The sequence below is a fragment of the Momordica charantia genome, assembly GCF_013281855.1.
Source record: "Momordica charantia cultivar OHB3-1 chromosome 3 unlocalized genomic scaffold, Mcharantia_2.0 BLBB01000003.1, whole genome shotgun sequence".
Taxonomy (NCBI): Eukaryota; Viridiplantae; Streptophyta; class Magnoliopsida; order Cucurbitales; family Cucurbitaceae; genus Momordica; species Momordica charantia.
Window position 1 is genome coordinate 11,195,952 of NW_028275161.1, and position 18,311 is coordinate 11,214,262.

At 35.4% G+C, this 18,311-nt stretch overlaps 1 non-coding gene across 1 annotated transcript; it reads left to right on the top strand.

Annotated features, from left to right (window-relative positions):
- Window positions 1-6,277: 6,277 nt before the first annotated feature.
- On the top strand, window positions 6,278-6,351 carry TRNAN-GUU (transfer RNA asparagine (anticodon GUU)). Its single transcript has one exon. It is a non-coding gene; the product is annotated as a tRNA-Asn (tRNA).
- The last annotated feature ends 11,960 nt before the right edge of the window (window positions 6,352-18,311 follow it).

The following is an 18,311-nucleotide window of genomic DNA, read 5'->3' on the forward strand; positions in this document are numbered from 1 at the left end:
AAGCATATCTGAACCCTGGGGATATTTATAGCACTCTGGAAATCCATCTCTGCCGTACACGTGTCTGGAAAGCGACGACTCGGATTGAACGAAAGATCGAACGTCAGAAGCACTCGAGTACTTTTATAATTGTCAACCAGATAGCCTAATTTCCCCAACGACTATATTTTTTCACCACGAACTCGGAAGTCGCCACGTCACCCAAATTCCCGTAGAATGAGTTCGACTATAGAAGCTTTCAACATACACCCGGGGACAAATCTTTCACTCACTAAGAAGTGAAAACCTATGACTAGATCGTCCTGAAGACGGATGCGACGAGAAGAAGTGGCATTTGGAAGTGTTGCTGACTTAACATTTAGGTTTCGGCATAACAAAGCTTGCACTCCCATCCACTGACTACAAGACTGCAGCTGAACAGCCAAGTTAGCTTGAAAAGAATCAATAGTTTGGACAAAACTATGGCCATGCAGGAGAATCCTTTCACCACAGAGTTTGAAACAATGGTGGGTTATTTACGGCCGCGGGAAGCAAAGGCACCACCAATAAATAGCTACATGGGTCCCATAGAAGCTTTAAGAGATAGGGGGTGTTGGTTTATTTGTGAATATTAATTGTAATTAGGTGTAAATATTAATTATTATTCTATCCTTATTTACATTCCTTTTATGTATTGAGCCTTTCTCCTATATAAGAAGGCTATGTATTTCTTACTTTTGATATATTGGAATATAAATAATTTTATTCCATCAAAACTAAGTTGGTATCAGAGCCAAAATAAACCCTAATATCTTTAGAAACCCTAGTCACCATCCCTACCTTTAAACCCTAGTCGCTGTCATTGCCGTTGCTGGAACCCTAGCTGCTGTTATCCAAGAATGGCGCATCCTACTTCCGGCACGGTAGACAACTATTCTGGCATTCATCTTCTTCGGTAGTGGTGTCGTTCAAAGTTTCTCGTTCGGGGGGACTTTCACAGGTTTGTCGAGGAGTTTTTGGGCTTTGTTTGTCGGCGTCGTGAGTTGTTCATCATCACTGCCGTCTGCTCTGTTGGTTCGAAGGTCGTCGTTTGGGGTCGTCGAGATCGTTGTCGTCTCTGTTGTACGAGCCTCGCCCCTCTATTCTGCCACTGCCTGTTGCTGTTCTGTTCGTCGTTGATCGGCTGTGCATCGCCGTTCGCTGCTGTCGGAGTCGTCGCCATCCACTGCTACTTCACAGATCTGCTTCTGAGGCATGGATTGTGAGTCATACATCTGCAACTGCCGTCTGCTGCCTCACTATTTCGTGGGTTGTGGGGTCTTACAAACCTTAGACCGGTTTTATTGGTTCGTCCTATCCGGTCCGGTTTGTCTGATTCGGTTCGTCCGGTTCAGCTCGGTTCACTCAGATCTGCTTGGTTTGCTTAGTTCTCCCAGATAGTTTGGTTCATTTAGTTTGGTTTGGTTCACCTGGTTCGCTCGTTTTTTTATTTGGCTTTCTTGATTATTTGATTATCTTCTCTCTAATATCAGTTTGTGGTCTAGTTTGCTTCAGTTAAAGTACTATCCTGGTTGAAGAAATCGTTGAAATGACTCAAAGTCCATCAAAAAAGGAGCAAGTTTACACAAATAGTGTTGAATCAAATCCTTTTAATAAAGAGCATCTATCGCAACAACTAGAGACGAATTTGTCATTTGGTAATCTTTGTATATCCTTGTCGCAAACAGGTAATTACCCTAGAGCACTTTCTTGTTTTGGCTCATCTCCATGGATTATTGATTCTGGAGCTTTTGACCATATGACTAGCTCTTCAAAGATATTTGAATCATATTCTCCTACATATTGCAATAAAAAAATTAGGATTGCCGATGGTAGTTTCTCTTCTATTGCAGGCAAGGGAACCATTAAATTAACCAAAAATATTACTCTTCAAATCGGTTCTTCATGTTCCTAAATTAGCTTGCAATCTTCTATCAGTTAGTAAACTCTCTAAAGATTCTAACTGTCTTGTTACTTTCTATGCATCTCATTGTGTCTTTCAGGATCAGTCCTCGGGGAAGACGTTTGGATGTGCTAGGATGCTGGATGGCCTCTACTACTTTGATGAGCCTTCTGGTAGTAATAAAATAACTTAGTGCTTTAGTAGTAATAGTTCTCTCTCTGTTAAAGAACAAATTATGCTTTGGCATTTTAGGCTAGGACATCCTAGTTTCTTCTATCTCAAATACATATTCCCAAATTTGTTTAAAGGGATTGATTGTTCTCAATTTCATTGTGAAAATTGCATGTTTGCAAAACATCATCGATCTACATATTTTCCAAAACCTTACAAGTCCTCCAAACCATTATATTTAATTCATAGTGATGTTTGGGGTCCTTCTAAAGTTTTAACTCATAGTGGTAGACGATGGTTTGTAACTTTTAGTGATGATTATACTTGATTGTCATGGGTTTATTTATTGACAAACAAATCCGATGTGAAGGATATTTTCAAAGTTTTTTACAATATGATTGAAACCCAATTTCAAACTAAAATTAGTATCCTGCATTCTGACAATGGAACTGAATATTTCAATGAACATTTGAGTGAGTTTTTGAAAATTGAAGGCATTGTTCATCACTCTACTTGTCGAGATACTCCTCAACAAAATGGTATTGCTGAACGAAAAAATAGGCATTTATTGGAGGTCCTCGAGCCATAATGTTTTCTATGAATTTCCCTAAGTACTTATGAGGGGACGCAGTCCTTACGGCTGGCTGCCTACCTAATAAATCGGATGCCCACTAAAGTTTTGAAGTTTAAAACTCCTCTTGATCTTTTGAAAGAAAATTTTCCAACAACTCGTTTGAACTCTGATTTACCTATCAAAGTTTTTGGGTGCACTACTTATGTGCACATTCCTAGCCATTTTCGGTCAAAATTGGATCAGAGGGCCATTAAATGTATTTTTGTGGGCTACGATTTTCGAAAAAAATGGTATAAATGTTTTGATCCTCAAACACAAAAACTTTATGTAAGTATGGAAGTGTCCTTTTTGGAAAATCAACCCTTTTTTACCCAAAATTATATTCAGGGGGAGAAACTAAATTTAGAGGATAAGGATGATAATTTTTGGGATATACGTGTCGATATACCTGCCCCCTTCCTAATGTTACAAGTCCCAACGTTACTAGTCCTTCAATGCCAAGTGTAGAAAATTCTCACTCAGGGGGAGAATTACTACAAAATGATCAAATTGATCCAAATCTTGAGTTTAAGTTTTATATTACAAGAAGACTCGATCAAACAAATGAGGACCGGATATCTGACTCATCACAAATCCAATCTGAAACTCTGAGGGATGATTTTGAAACTCCATGTAATCCATCTTCCATCCTTGTTACTCCGAATATTGAAAATGTCTCATCTGTTATTTATGATCTTGATGTCCCTATAGCCTTAAGCAAAGGAACTCAAACTTGCACCAGATATCATCTTACAAACTATATCTCTTATAAAAAATTGTCAAGTAGTCGTAAAGCTTTTACATCTAGGATAACAAACTTGTTTCTTCCAAGGAACATACAAGAAGTCCTAAATGATCCAAATTAGAAACTAGCTGTTACGGATGAGATGAATGCTCTAAGACAGAATTGTACATGGGAGATAGTAGATTTGCCAAGAGATAAGAAAACTGTAGGGTGCAAGTGGGTCTTTACAATCAAGTGTAATGCTGATGGTAGTATTGAAAGGTATAAAGCTAGACTAGTTGCAAAAGGATTTACTCAAACCTATGGGATTGATTACCAGGAAAATTTTGCTCTGGTTGCTAAAATCAACTCAATTAGAATACTTTTATCTCTAGCTGCAAATTTAGATCAGCCCCTTCATCAACTCGATGCAAAAAATGCTTTTCTGAATGGAGATATTGAAGAAGAAGTATTTATTAATTTACCACCAGGTTTTGAAGCTAACCTTGGCAAAAGGGAAAGTATGCAGGTTAAAGAAATCTCTATATGGGCTCAAGTAGTCTCCGAGAGCCTGGTTTGAACGATTTGGTGAAGTGGTTATGAGCTATGGATTTCTTCAGAGTCAAGCTAATCATACCATTTTCTATAAACGTTCTGGAAATAATAAAATTGCAATTTTGATTGTCTACGTAGATGATATTGTGCTTACAGGTGATGATGAAGTAGAATTGGCCACTTTAAAGAAAATACTTGCATGCGAATTTCAAATCAAAGACCTAGGAACGTTAAAATACTTCCTAGGGATGAAGTTTGCAAGATCTAAGAAAGGTATCTTTGTTAATCAAAGAAAATATATTCTTGATTTACTTGAAGAAACAGGTTTGCTAGGATGTAAGAGGACTCCTATTCAACCTAATTTGAAATTGGAAGCTGCAAAAGAAGAAGAAGTAAAGGATAAGGAACAATATCAAAGCCTTGTAGGAAGACTCATTTACTTATCTCACACACGTCTAAATATTACTTTTGCAGTGAGTATGGTAAGCCAATTTATGCATTCACCAGGACCAGTTCACTTTGAAGTTGCCTATAGAATTTTAAGGTATCTTAAAGAAACTCCAGGAAAATGTATATTGTTCAAAAAACACAACCACTTACAGGTTGAAGTTTATACCGATGCTGATTGGGCAGGAAGTATGATAGATAGAAGATCTACTTCAGGTTACTGTTCTGTTGGAAGTAACTTAGTTACTTGGCGAAGTAAAAAGCAAAATGTAGTAGCCAGAAGTAGCATCGAAGATGAATTTAGGGCCTTAGCCCATGGTATTTGTGAAAGGATATGGATAAAAAGATTGCATGAAGAATTGAAACTCCTTCAGAAGGCACCCATACGAGTTTATTGCGACAACAAGGCTGCCATCTCCATAGCCCACAATCCAGTCCAACATGATAAGACTAAGCATATTGAAATTGACAAACATTTCATAAAGGAAAAAATGGACACTGGTGTGATATGTATCCCTTATCTCCCAACAATAGAACAGACTACTGATGTATTGACAAAAGGACTACCAAAAGTACAATTTGACAGGATGATTGATAAGCTGGCAATGGAAGATATCTTTAAACCAGCTTGAGGGGGAGTGTTGGTTTATTTGTGAATATTAATTGTAATTAGGTGTAAATATTAATTATTATTCTATCCTTATTTACATTCATTTTATGTATTGAGCATTTCTCCAATATAAGAAGGCTATGTATTTCTTACTTTTGATATATTGGAATACAAATAATTTTATTCCATCAAAACTAAGTGGGGGCATCCACCGAAGATGGCAGCAGGAAAGACGGGAGAACGAATTTTTAGTTAAGTAGGGGCGGAATCGAATGATTACGATCTCGGCAATGAGACAAAGCCAAGAGGGGAGAGCACATAGACAATTCACTTTGAGTCCACCTGAATGAAGTCAGCACTCCTGTGCCATATTCGAACCCACCAATAAGCGTGGCCAAGCAGCAACCAGCTGACTGCCCTCTTCCATTCGGCCTTTCTTCGCTATGTGAATAAGGTCTTAGTATGTATGGCCATTATGGGCGGGTCGCTCTTGACCCTTGCTTCCTCTCCTTATGTATACTTCAGTGTATACAAGTATACGAGGCAAATTCTATTTGTTTCCCTGTAAGAAAAAGCGCGGGCATAGAGGGAGCCAATGTTTGGGGAGAGAAATTGGCGTGCCACGTGGAGAACATTGATACGCCAATAACTGTAGTATGAATTGTTTAGGCAGCTCTACCTCGAACCTTCCGAGAGGTGGATGGCTTAACCATTTTTCCTTCACTTTGACACAGTCTTAATTAAATCGCTTGGGTTCGATGTATAAGACCCGACAGGTTCGTCCTCCACTCCGACCAAGGTGGTTGCCTGTCGGATCCTACATTTATAAATAGAGGGCATCATCTCAACCGCAAGTATCGAATTTCTCCTTGAACCTATTATTAAGTAAGAGCTGCTTACTGACTTGAACGTCAGAAATTTTGCCCTCTTTTGTAGGTCTTTCTACTATGCTTGAAGTCAGAGTTAGTACCGAGTTCGACCTTGACCAATGTTTGACCTTGTTCATTTCCTTGCACAAACATAGTCAACCCTAAATACTTTTCTTAAATCCTGCAAAACTTTTCTAGTTTTTTTGCCTGAAGTATGAAATTTTTGGATTCAACTTTAAGTTATTTTGAAAAATCATATTCAGGTATGTTTTTCCAATTTGGTACAATGTAAAGATATTTTTTAATGTGGGATTGGGAGATTACTTTAAAATAATTTATAAACGCACAATCTTCACATTTAACACAAGCTGGAATAGCTCAGTTGGTTAGAGCGTGTGGCTGTTAACCACAAGGTCGGAGGTTCAAGCCCTCCTTCTAGCGATGTTCTCTTGTTTTAGAATTGGTAAACTTATTTTTTGTGAACTTCGTACATTAAACATTTGTTTATTTCATCATTTATTAATTTGGTGTATTTAATATTTTATTTATTAAGAGTTAATTTTCAAACAATTATATTTTATTTAATACAATTTTTTATTGATTTTTCTTTTCTTATTCTAGCATTTTAAAGTTATTAAAAATAGATACTCATAATTTTCCCTTAATTTTTTAATCTATATTTTATTTGTTTTTATATTTAATTAATAAATATAATAATTATTATAATAAAAAATATTACACTATACTACTTCTATAATATTTATTTAAAAATCAGGATTAAAGATAATTAAACTTCTTACATTAAACATTGTAGAACCATAAATTTTGGGCCAATCATAAACGGCCATGTCATTATCTATTTTATTTAGAGATTAATTCAATATTAACCCTAAATTAAAATTAAAGATATATTGACAATTAAAATATATAATTGGGTCATATGAAAATGGACTTCAAATCAATTTAGTTCACAAACTTGGCCCAAAACCCAATTTACCATAAGACCATGTCGATTAATATTTAAATTTAAATTAAATTTAAATCCATTTAAAGAATTGGGCTTGACCCAAAATTATCCAAGCCCAATGGCCCACCAAAGCCTATGGAAACCTCTATAAATAGAGGGGACGTCATTCATTTTGGAGGTTCAGAATTTCATAATTGAGAGAATTCACACAAAATTAAAAACTCTATGAAGACTTAAACATTCAAACACCAACTTGAATACTTTGAAGACTTGAAAAGTTTCGAAGAACATAGAACTTCGATCTAAATTCAAGAACAAGCTTCTCGATCTTCACATCAAGTTCGAGAGAAAGAATCAGATGATAAAGATTAGAGATTGAATCCACTATACAACACATTCAAACAATATAAAAGTTCAACTCCACGAAATATAATTTCTCTAGAAATCTCGTGTGAACAAATTGGCATGCCTAGTGGGACCATCTCTACCTCTCATCTCTTTCTCAAGATTCAAACTTCTCTCAAGGAAAAGAAAGAAGAAACAATGACATCTAAGAAAACTTATGCAAAAAGTAGTTCTACTTCAAGCAACACCTCTTACACATGACCGATCACTCGTATTCGTTCAAAAGAAATCTAGCTAGAAGAAAATCAAACTCATCCAGCTGTTGCTAAGAAAATACTGCAGCAGATGAAGAAACATGCTCAAGTTGGCGTCGTTATCAAGGAGAACTCTTTGTTCATCGAGTCTGCTCCTTTCTCTGTTCAGTTGAAGAAAATTCCAGAAATTGATGTGATGTCTGTTATGATGGCCGATGCAAGCAGCACGGAAGAAAGGATGGCTGAAATGGAAAGGAAACTCGCTGTGCTGATGAAGACGGTGGAAGAAAGAGACTATGAAATCGCCTCCCTGAAGAATCAGATTGAAAACAGAGATGTTGCTGAGTCGAGTCAAACCTCTGCTCTCAAGATAAATGATAAGGGAAAGACTATTGCTCAAGAAAATCAATCGCAATATTCCACTTCAATCGTTTCGTTGTCTATTCAGCAGCTCTAAGATATGATCACGAACATGATTAGAGCGCAATACAGCAAACCTTCTCAAAGCTCCCTCTTGTATTCTAAACCATATACTAATAGGATTAATGATCTGAGAATGCCTGCTGGATACCAACCTCAAAAGTTCCAGCATTTCGATGGAAAGGGCAATCCCAAGGAACATATTGCTCACTTCGTCGAAACTTGTGAGAATGCTGGCACAAGAGGCAATCAACTGGCCAAGCAGTTTGTCTGAATGTTGAAGGGAAACACCTTTGATTGGTATACTGATCTTGAACCTGAAACAATCGAGAGTTGGGAACAGCTTGAAAGATAATTCTTGAATCGCTTTTACAACACAAGGAGAACCGTCAGTATGATGGAGCTCATCAGTTGCAAACAAAGAAAAGGTGAACCGGTTGTCAAATATATCAACCGGTGGAGAGCTCTAAGTCTTGACTGCAAGGACAAACTCACGGAAGTATCTGCTGTGGAAATGTACACCCAAGGCATGAACTGGGGACTTCTTTATATCCTTCAAGAGATAACAACTCGTGCTCATGACATGGAGATAAGTATTGCTAGTAGAGGTAATAAAGAGCCTCTAATCTGAGATGTGAAGAAAGAGAAGAATGAAGAGCAAATAGAAGATCTCCAAGGGTTCTACGAAGGAATCTATGGTTGTTAACACGACCCCTCTCAAATTTTCCTCGAAAGAAAAGAAAAAGAAAAGAAGATAGAAAAGCGACTAGATGGAAACGTAAGACGTCGCCTATCTCTAGAAGAAAGACAAGAAAAGTTTTATCCTTTTCCAGATTCTAACCTTGCAGATATGTTAGAGCAACTACTGGAAAAGGGACTCATAGAACTCCCTGAATGCAAACGACCCGAATAGATGGGAAAAACAAATGATCCCAACTATTGTGTATATCATCGAGTTATTAGTCATCCAATGGAAAAATGCTTCGTTTTGAAAGAACGAATCTTGAAGCTTGCTCGAGAAAAGAAGATTAAGCTGGATCTTGATGAAGTGGCCCAAACAAATCATGCTGCAATAATCCCAAGTTCTGGCGGCCAATTGTCTATAATCTTATTTAGTGACGAAGAAGTGGTTTGGATCCAATTTGGGACCCTCGAACCTATAGCCATTTTGTCCTGACATAAGGCTCATAGGAAGAACTCCCAAGAAAAAGATGAATTTACAGAGGACGGAGAAGGAGAATAGACTCTTGTAACTCGTCGAAAGAAGAGAAAATAAAATTTTGTTAAGAAAGAGTCTCGCCTATTTTGAGACCATAAAAGAAGAAGCGGAACTCAGAAGAAGAAAGGAAAGAAAAATTTGAGGAAACTTAAACTGGTTGTGGAAGAGAACAAATATATTTCTCGACCTCAACAAATGATTACTTTAGAATATTTCTTTCCATTAATTTTCCTTAATAATAATCAAGAGGAAATCTCTGAAACAGTCACCTGTCACACTATCATTGTGACTGACATTGATAATGCTTCTACAAGTTCAACAGAAGCAATGACAAAGCTGGAAGATCTGTCATCTTTCAACGTAAGTGATTTGTTGTCGCTTCCTCGAAAGGTAAAAAATATTCTTATTGAGGCGTTGAAAGATTCTAACATTCCAATCTCTCAAGCAAACACATGTGCTTCATGTTGTATGTCTATTAGCTTCACAGATGAAGATTTGTTGCTTGGGTCAAAACCCCATAACAGACCATTATTTGTTTCAGGATATATTCGAGAACAAAAGGTCAGCCGAATTCTTATTGATGATGGCTCAGCTGTCAATATAATGCCCAAGTCAACTATGAAATAACTATGCATTTCGATTGAAGAGTTATCAAATAGTAAACTGGTGATCCAAGGCTTCAATCAAGGTGGTTAGCGAGTAATTGGCATGATCCGTCTTGAACTCAGCATTGGGGACTTAAAGGCTATCAATCTATTCCGCGTCATAGATTCCAGGACCACCTACAAGTTATTATTAAAGCGCCCTTGAATTCATGGAAATGGAGTAATAACATCCACACTGCATCAATGTTTCAAATTTTATCAATATGACATTAAGAAAATTGAAGTTGATACGAACCCGTTCTCGGAGGCTGAGTCTCATTTTGTAGATGCGAAATTCTATATGAAGACAGATGTTATAGGGGAAACTATACCGACAGAAATCCCCTTGATCAAGAGCTGTGATAAACCTAAGTCCAAACAACTGGAAGATTCTTCAGCCAAAAGATTAATCAAAGAAGTAAATACTTCTGATGTCCAAAAGAATGAAACATCTACCAACGCCACAAAGTTATGGCCTTCGAAGGTTGCCAAAGCGCCAAGTGCTCCTATCCTTCATGTCCCTTTATCTCGGTGAAAGAAGAGTGAATCACCATTTATGGAATGCTCGGGAAACCTAAAGATCGGTGATGTAGAAATCTTGAAAGAGAACTTCACCACGCCTCTTACAAAGTTAACAAAGCAAGAGGCTAAAAAGCTCGAGGACGACCAGATAAAGGTGATCTTGCCAGAGAAGCGAACGAAAGATGGATTTGACCCAAAAGCATATAAGCTTTTGGCAAAAGTAGGCTATGATTTTACAACTCATACTGAGTTTAAAAGCCTAAGGATCTTCAATGAAATACCTAAACTTTCTTCAACCCAGAAGAAGTTGCAAACAAAGGTCGCAGACACGAACCATATTACGATAGAAGAAGCTGACGACCTTGAAGAAAATAAAGAAAGTGCTAACCAAAGGGTTTCTGCCTTAGATCGCATCAGACCGCCAGTTGCACGTTCTTTGATCGTCGAAAGATTAGGTGCGGGTACCGTAGAAGAAGAAGCTTCATATCCAGCTTTAAGTTCTACGCGCACTTCGGCTTTTCAGAGGTTAAGTATGGCCACAAGAGAAGAGGGAAGCTCACGTGTACCTAGTCCTTCTAAACGACCTTCAGTTTTTCGAAGACTAAGCTTTTCACCAACGAAAAATAAGAACAAATGTTCTGCATAAGTTTTTGAACGCCTGAGACATAAAGGGACAGGAGAAGCTTAAAAAAAGTGGCAACTTATTGAGATAAAAGGTGATAAAGAAATCTGTAATAGTGTTCCCTCCAGAATGAGAAGAATGACTCATATTTTTGTAAGTACGAAGGGCTCCTTGAAGGTAAAGTCGCATACTATCATCCTCACTAAACTGGCGGATGGGAGTGAAGAATATGAGGAAGATAAGGCCGAATGTTGTCATGTTAGAAGATTGAAGAGGCCTTAGACATTGAAACATCCGAAGAAGATGCCGAAGAAGCTCCATCATCGTTAGAAGATGGCAACCAGTCAACAATTGACGAACTTAAGGTAGTAAATCTTGGCAAGATAGAAGATCCACGTCCAACTTTCATACGTGCGTCGCTTACTTGTGATGAATAAGGTGAATATATAAACCTACTAACCACAGACAGAGATATTTTTGCTTGCTCATACAAAGAAATGCTAGGATTTGATCCGAACGTGGCAGTCCATCACCTTGCAATTAAACAAGAATATCGGCTAATAAAACAAGCCCAACGATGATTTCGACCAGAACTTATACCTCAAATTGAAGTTGAGGTCAATAAATTGATAGAGGCAGGTTTCATTGGTGAAGTGAAATACTCAACATGGATAGCAAACATTGTCCTTGTGAGAAAGAAGAAAGGCCAGGTTCGTGTGTGCGTTGATTTTCGTGACTTAAACAATGCATGTCCCAAGGATGGTTTTCCACTACCAATCACTGAAATCATGGTTGATGCTTCTACAGGACATGAATCCTTATATTTCATGGATAGATCATCAGGATACAACCAAATTCGTATGGCACTCGAAGATGAAGAAATGACAGCATTTCGAACTCCGAAAGTGATATATTGTTATAAGGTAATGCCCTTCAGACTAAAAAATGTTGGCGCCACTTATCAGTGCGCCATGCAAAAGGTCTTTGATGACATGCTACATAAACATGTCGAATGTTACGTTGACGATCTTGTGGTTAACTTCAAAAAAGCGACAAGATCACCTGGGGGATCTAAAAGTAATCTTTGATCGCTTGAGAAAGTATCAATTAAAGATGAATCTTTCAAGTGTGCATTCGGAAATACCTCGGGAAAGTTTCTTGGTTTCGTCGTAAGACATTGAGGAATCGAAATTGATTAGTCAAAGATTGACGCTATTCAAAAAATGCCAAGACCTAGGAACTTACATGAGCTGAGAAGCCTTCATGACCGTCTAGCCTATATAAAGAGATTCATCTCCAACATAGTTGGTCGATGCCAACCTTTCCAGAGATTGACGAAGAAGGATACAAGTTTCGAGTGGGATAAAGCCTATGAAAATGCTTTTGAAAGCATAAAAAAAATACTTACTTAATCCACCTGTCTTTGGTGCACCCATAGTAGGAAAGCCGTTGATATTATATATCACTGCACAAGAAAGATCGCTCAGAGCATTATTGGCGCAAGAGGAGAGAAAGGGAAAGAGCAAGCCCTTTATTACTTGAGTAGAACCTTGATCGGAGCTGAGCTAAACTACTCTCCTATCTAGAAGATGTGTCTTTCTCTCTTCTTCACCGTCGATAAATTAAGGCACTATATACAAGCCTCACGATGCATCTAGTTGCTAAGGCAGATTCGATAAAATATGTCCTGTCTAGGTCGATTATTTCTGGACGTTTGGCAAAATGGGCAATTTTGCTCCAACAGTACGATATTGTTTACATACCGCAAGGCAATGAAAGTACAAGCATTGGCGGACTTCCTAGCAAATCATCCGGCCCCATCAGATTGGAAATTGTGCAAAGACTTGCATGATGAAAAAGTATTCTATGTTGAAATTAAGGAACCCTGGACCATATACTTTGATGGTGCACCACGAAGAGATGGAGCTGGGGCAGGTGTTGTCGTTTCACCTGAGAAACATATGTTACCCTATAGCTTCACACTTGGTGAATTATGTTCAAACAACACTGCTGAATATCAAGCGCTCATCATAGGACTTCAAATTTTCATAAAAATCGGAATAACATACATTGAGATCTACGGCGATTCGAAGTTGATAATCAACCAACTTCTGCTGGAGTATGATGTGAAGTACGAAGACCTTAAACCTTACTTCGTTTATGCGAGACGACTGTTGGAGAGGTTCGATGGAGTATCACTAGAGCATGTTCCTCGTTCGGAGAACAAAAAGGCAGATGCCCTAGCAAATTTGGCTACTGCTCTTACAATTTTAGAAGATGAGACGTTGCAGATTTCACTCTGCCAAAAATGGATCACCTCATTAATCGAAAGTGAGCATCAAGAAGCAAATGCTATATCAGTTTGCATCATTGAAGAAGAAGATTGGTGACAATCTATTATAGATTATCTTCAAGATGAAAAGCTTCCAGTAGATGTCTGAAATAAGACTGAAATACGTAGAAGAGCTGCTCGATTTATCTACTATAAAGATACTCTTTACCGACGCTCATTTGAAGGCCTCTTCCTTCGATGTTTGGGAAAGGAAAGAATCTGCTAATACATTAGAAGAAGCACACTCAGGAGTTTGTGGCGCTCACCAATCTAGACCAAAGCTCCATTTCTGATTAAAGAGAATGGGTTATTATTGGCCCACAATGGTTCATGATTCTATGGAATATGCGAAGAAGTGTGAAGCTCGTCAGATTCACGCTAATTTCGTACATCAGCCACCAGAGCCTCTACACCCCACTGTAGCTTCGTGGCCATTTGAATCTTGGGGACTTAATCTTGTCGATCCTATAATGCCCAAATCTTCAGCTAGACATTCTTACATACTCGTAGGGACTGATTATTTTTCAAGGTGGGCTGAAGTGATTGCGCTAAAAAAGGTAAAGAAATAGAACATTGCAAATTTCAACCGAACTCATATAATTTTTCGGTACGGTATACCTCAACGAATTGTCACTGACAATGGTAGACAATTCTCCAATAGTGTGATGGACAAACTATGCGAAAAGTTTAGCTTCAAGCAATATAAATCATCCATGTATAATGCTGCAAAGAATGGGTTGGCAGAAGCATTCAACGAGACGTTATGCAACTTGTTGAAAAAAGTGGTCTCCAAGATAAAAAGAGACTGGCAAAAGAAGATAGGTGAAGTGTTATGGGCTTATCGAACTACTAATTGTACTCCTACAGGAGCTACGCTTTACTCTTTTGTTTATGGTGTAGAAAGTATCCTTCCATTTGGAGAGAGAAATTTCATCACTACGAATGGCTGTGCTAAAAGGTTTAACCACTGAAGATAATGCAAAATTACACCTTTAAGAGTTAGAAGCACTTGATGAAAAGAGACTTGATGTGCAACAAACATTGGAATGCTATCAGGCTCGAATGACCAAAGCCTTCAATAAAAATGTTCGGCCTCGGTCATTTCAGGTTGGTGATATGGTGCTTGCTGTTCGAACACCTATTATCACGACACGTCACACAAGGAATAAGTTCACACCTAAATGGGACGGACCCTACATCATTAAAGAAGTCTACGCAAATTAAGCATATAAGATCATTGATAAAGATGGATTGAGAATTGGTCTGATTAATGGCAAATTTCTTAAAATATTTTATGCGTGAAATGTAAACACTCCTGATCGTAAGAAGTCTATGCAAGGAGGTGTCGTTTTATTGAGGAAAATTTTTTATAAAACCTCTTGCCATGCAAGAGGTATTTAAAAAAAAATTAGTTTTTTGAAAACTCCGTGCCATCGGCAGGGAGGTGTTATTTAAAAAAAAATTGAAAATCCTCCCATGGGAGGTGTTAATTTAAAAAAAAAAAAATTGAAAGCTCTATGGAGCACGGAAAAGTTAAAAAAAATAAATAAATAAATAAAAAATTCGGCAAGTGTTTAAGGATTAAAAAATTCTTACTCTTTGTCGATGGAAATAAGATGGACGAACAGAGGAGGGTAACCTCGATGATAATCCAAAGCTACGTAAAAAAGGGAAGAAAGTGAATACTAGAAGCCAAGAATTTAAGAAAAAAAAAAAGGGAAGAAATTTTAAAGTCAGCCTTTTCACTGGACTTCTGCTGTGCTTCTATAAATGCACCTGAAGGCTCAATTTATAGGCAAAAAGTTGGGGTTAAAACCATAATAATAATCCAAATCTCAATTCAAATAAGATTCCTTTTTCAAATTATGGTTGGAAATTTGATTGGATTCTTAATTTAAATTTGACCCAAATCAAATCCCAACTCGAATATGATTTCTTTTTCAAATTATGGTTGGAAATTTAATTGGATTTTTAATTTAATTTGACCAAAATCAAATCTCAACTCAAATATGATTCCTTTTTCAAAGTTTGGTTGGAAGTTTGATTGGATTCTTAAGTTGACCCAAATCAAATCCCAACTCAGATAGGATTCCTATTCAAATTCGAAATTGAAATCTTGTGGGATTTTAACTCAAATCCGCTCCCAAGTGGGATTCTTCATTCAGTCTAAATTTGATTGGATATCAAATTTAAATCCTTTTCAAATTCATCTAAAATTTGTCTTATATTCCAACTTTTAAATTACGTTGGATAAATTTCATATTTTCAAATTTGATCCAAAATCCAAATTTGAACCATAAATCCAACGTTTAAATTAAAGTTGGATAAATTCAAAAAGAAAAAAAAATTTGAATTCGTCATAAATTTGAATTTGAATTATATTCCGACTTTTAAATTGGGTTGGATCAATTTCATATTTTCAAATTTGATCCTAAATTCAAATTTGAACCATAAATCCAGCGTTTAATTTAAAGTTAGATAATTTCAAAAAAATTCGAATACAGCCAAAATTTGAATTCGAATTATATTCCTACTTTTAAATTGGGTTGGATAAATTCCATATTTTCAAATTTGAACCATAAATCCAACGTTTAATTTAAAGTTAGATAATTTCAAAAAATTTTGAATTCAGCCTAAATTTGAATTTGAATTATATTCTGACTTTTAAATTGGGTTGGATAAATTCCATATTTTCAAATTTGATCCAAAATTAAAATGTGAACCATAAATCCAGCGTTTAATTTAAAGTTGGATAATTTCTAAAAAATTTAAATTCAGCCTAAATTTGAATTCGAATTATATTTTGACTTTTAAATTGGGTTGGATAAATTCCATATTTTTAAATTTGATCCAAAATTCAAATTTGAACCATAATCTAGCTTAATTTTTGGGTAAATTCAAAAAAAATATTGAATTCATCCCAAATTTGAATTTGAATTATATTCCGATTTTTTAAATTAAGTTAAAATTTCATATTTTCGAATTGAGCCAAAATTCAAATTTGAAATCAAATCAAACGTTCAATTAGTTGAATAAATTCCAAATTTTCAAATTCATCCCAAATTTGAATTTGAATTATATTTTGACTTTTAAATTAAATTCAAAGTTAAAACTTTTGAAGATAATTTAAAATTCAATGGATAAATTTCAAATGTCTCATTTCAAATTGTGCAAATTTATTGTCAATTGGACCTACCATGATATGTTGGTCCACAATTATTTTTTTTCAAAATTACGACTTAAATTCATCTTTTTGATTGCACAATATTTTCGAAATTCAACCACAATTATGTTTGACATATATTTCGAAAAGGGGCATTTGTAGAACCATAAATTTTGGGTCAATTATAAACGACCATGTCATTATCTATTTTATTTAGAGATTAATTCTATATTAACCCTAAATTAAAATTAAAGATAAATTGACAATTAAAATATGTAATTGGGTTAGAGAATGAGTTTCAAATCAATTTGGTTCACAAACTTAGCCCAAAACTCAATTTACCATGAGAACACGTGGATTAATATTTAAATTTTAATTAAATTTAAATCTATTTAAAGAATTGGGCTTGACCCAAAACTATCCAAGTTCAATGATCCACCAAAGCCTATGGAAACCTCTATAAATAGAGGAGACCTCATTCATTTTCGAGGTTCAGAATTTCATAATTGAGAGAATTCACACAAAATTGAAAACTCTATGAAGATTTAAAGATTCGAACACCAACTTGAAGACTTTGAAGACTTTCGAAGAATATAGAAGTTTGATCTAAATTCAAGAACAAGCATTTCGATCTTCACATCAAGTTCGAGTGAAAGAATCAGAGGATAAACATTAGAGATTGAATCGACTATACAACACATATAAACAATATAAAAGCTCAACTCCACGAAATATAATTTCTCCGTAAATCTCGTGTGAACAAAATATTACACTATACTACTTCTATAATATTTATTTAAAAATCATGACTAAAGATAATAGCATTATTTCTTAATGCTATTAGAGGAGAAAATTGATGAATAATTCATATTCCATATATAAATTTAAAAACTTGGCAATAATAAAATTTCAAAATTACCATTTAAAAACTAAAAAAAAGTAACAATTCTTATAAGAGGAATTAATACCTTTATTTCAAACAAAAAAAAATCTCAAAGATTATTCACTTTTTTTTTTAATGTGTGGGATCAAACCACGTTGTAAGATTCAACAACGTTTAGTTATAAACAACAATACCTTGCAACTCCTACAAATCAAGATACTCAATCATTGCAATATGACACTACTAAATCTATAAAATTTAGAAGAAGGCATCAATCAAGAATGAAAAGAAGCAAACTAAGAGAGAGCTGAATTGGCGTAAAAAGATATAAAGAATAAATCTTGTTCACACGAGATTTCCAGAGAAATTATATTTAGTGGACTCAAACTTTTATGTTGTTATATATTTGTCTATGTTAACTTTTAGCGGAAGAGACAAAGTAGAGAGAATAACAAATAGGGTTCAATTGAATTGAATTGAATTGTTTGATACAACCCTAATGACCTATTTATAATACTATAATTCATAATCATAATAGGAATAGGAAATTTAATTCAAATAATTTAATCTGAACTAAGGCCATGTTTACTTATCAACAATGGTAATGGAAATCAATCGTAATGAAAATCAATTGGAATTGTAATGTTATTTCATTGATGTTGTTTACCATAAATTTTCTGGAATCGTAATCAGAATTCATTTGATGTTGTTTACTAAAACTATCTGGAATCGAAATCGAAATCAGATATATGACAATTACTAATATACCATTTTCTACTTTTTAGCTAATTACAAATATATTATTGTGTTAATCCTTTTTAAATTACAATAATAATAAATTTTAATTGAATTTATTACTGTATTACTATCGTAAATATTTTTTTTATTATAACAATTTATCTAATATTAATACGTAATGAATAATTAAAATAAAATTATAATAAATAAAATATTTTTTATTAGAAGAACCAAACTTTAATATAACATATTATTAAGTTTTATTATTCTAAACTTTAAACCTAAACCTAAA